The 2,580-nt window shown below is 37.3% G+C and overlaps 1 non-coding gene across 1 annotated transcript; it reads right to left on the minus strand.

The window, feature by feature from the left end:
* Positions 1 to 654: 654 nt before the first annotated feature.
* LOC121220700 (small nucleolar RNA R71) lies at positions 655 to 761 on the minus strand. The gene has a single exon (XR_005917917.1). It is a non-coding gene; the product is annotated as a small nucleolar RNA R71 (small nucleolar RNA).
* Between the last annotated feature and the right edge of the window lie 1,819 nt (positions 762 to 2,580).

Consider the following 2,580-nt stretch of genomic DNA (forward strand, 5'->3'; position numbering starts at 1 on the left):
AATTTATTTTTATTATAATTTTTGTTTTTACTTTAATTTTTACTTTTTAATTTTTCTTCTATTTGCTTCTAGTAGGTTTCTTTAGTTTATGACTAGAAGAAACCTGTCGAGACCAATACTATTTGATAGTGAAATTGAAAGTACAACTCGTAGAAACTGTAGAGAAGCAAGGCAGAGTCGAGAAAATTTAGTTGACGAATAAGAGGACATTGTTATTACTGAGGAGATGGGTGATAAGCAGAATAATCAACTACCTCTTGTAGTTGTTACAGATCTAGATCCTGTTCCTCGTACTATGTATGATTATCCAAGCCCACTCTAACTGGGGCTGAATCGAGTATTGTGAGACCCACCATTGCTACAAATAATTTTGAACTGAAGCCAAACACTATTCAGATGATACAATAGTTTTTTCAGTTCGATGGTTTGCAAGACGAATATCCAAATACCCATTTAGCCAATTTTTTGGAAATCTATGACACTTTCAAGATTAATGGTGTCATTAATGATGCCATTCGCTTACAGTTATTTCCTTTCTCGTTGAGGAAAAAAACTAAACAATGGTTGAACTCTTTACCAAAAGGTTTTATCACTACATGGGCTCAAATGACCGAGAATTTCCTTCTAAAGTACTTCCCACTGGCTAAGACAGCCAAGTTGAGGAATGATATCTCTTTCTTTGTCCAGATTGATTTAGAGACTATATATGATGCATGGGAGAGGTACAAGGATTTATTGAGAATGTGCCCTCACCATGGGTTACCCTTACGGTTACAGGTTCAAACCTTTTACAATGGTTTGAATCCCTCAACAAGGCAGTTAATTGATGCAGCAGCTGGTGGTACACTTAACAATAAAACACCCGAAGTGACTTATGAATTTATTGTGGAGATGTCACTAAATAATTATCAGTGGCAAGTCATTAAGACGAAGCCGATGAAAGCAGCCGGTGTTTTCAACTTAGATGTAGTCACCATGTTATCAATCCAGGTAGAAATTTTATATAAACAAATTGATGGTTTATATGTTTCTACCCAGATACATCCAGTGATGCAACGCGATACAAATGGAGGAGGAATGAATAATCCAAAACGTTACCCTTCTTTCCTAGCACAGAGAACAAACAAATCAATTATATGGGTAATAATTCTAGGTCACAAAATAACTCTTATATTAATTACTATAATACAGGTAGGAGGAACCATCCCAATTTCTCTTTGGGTGGTCAAGGAAATCTAAGAGTACAACCCCTTCTGGGTTTCCAACAACAACCTTACTAGTAAGAGAAAAAGCTGGATCTTGAGGACATATTGACAAAGTTTATCTTTGTGACAGCCCAAAGTTGACCCTAGTCGGGAAGTGGTTTCGGGACCGCTAAACCGAGTCACCGAAATGTTTGAATGTGATACTTATTGTCTAGAATATGTAATTATGAATGTGTGAAAATCTCAAGCTTCAATTTGGTTGATTTCATGTGAATTTAGTCAATAGGACTTATGTGAGAAAATTCAAAAATGTGATAGGTCAATGTGTGAGGACCTATTAGTGATGTGGACAAAGGGGGGGACTTGCATGTCAAATTTCCCCCCCTAATGAGTAGTGGCCGGCCATGACAAAGAATGATGGGCAAAACATGTCATGAAACATGTTTTGTTAGTGGAAGAATAAAATAAGAAGTATGGGTAATAAAGAAATGGAAAACAAAAAAAAAATGTGTGTGTGTAGTGTTTGTCCCCCCCCCCATTGCCGTGAGCTCAAGAGAAGAAAGGAGAAAAGTTTGTGTTCATCCTTTCTCACCTCCATTTTAGCCTAAATTAGAAAGAAAAACAAAGAAAAAAATTTCTCATCCTTTGGTTCATCCTTGGCCAAAAATTTTAAGGAGGAAAGAAGAAGAAAGGTGAAGAGATTCGGCCATGCATGTAGCTAGGCCAAGGTATGTTTAATGATGTTCCATGAGATGCATGCATGTTTTAGTTGTTAGCTTGAGTTCTACCTAGCCCATGGTCTAAATCTTGCTATGTGATGGAAATGGCACTTGACCATGGATGCATCATTCTTGGTTGGTGTTTGATGTTGTGGTGATGAGGCATGAGGATGAGTTAAGATTCGGCCTAGGTGGGGGTTGTGTTAATGCCATTGCATGCAAAATATGAAGCTTGTTAATGATGCATGTGATGATGGCTTGATGATTCTTGAACCTCCTTTTTAGCATTTTTGTGTGAGCACATATGTGCATTGGTTGCTAAAGGGAGAAGAATCGGCTAGCAAGATGTGTGCTAAGGCCGAATGTAACTTTGCATGTTGATGAGCAATGCATGTGTTAAATCGATGAAAAGGGGGAGGATGCTTTACTAGTGTGTATATGTGTGTATTAAGTGTTGAAATCGACCCCAAAAATGGACATGCATATTCGGCCAAGGGGAAAGAAATTAGCTAATATGTTGTGTTGATGCATGATTTTTGCATGTATGAGACTTTAATGTCTAATGTATGAATATGGGCTAAGTGCCTTGTGTTCATCTTTTGATGCCTAAATGATGAAATCAATTTATTTGTTTGATTAAGCTCAAGAGCAAAGGG

This window comes from Gossypium hirsutum, chromosome D08 (genome assembly GCF_007990345.1).
Source record: "Gossypium hirsutum isolate 1008001.06 chromosome D08, Gossypium_hirsutum_v2.1, whole genome shotgun sequence".
Taxonomy (NCBI): Eukaryota; Viridiplantae; Streptophyta; class Magnoliopsida; order Malvales; family Malvaceae; genus Gossypium; species Gossypium hirsutum.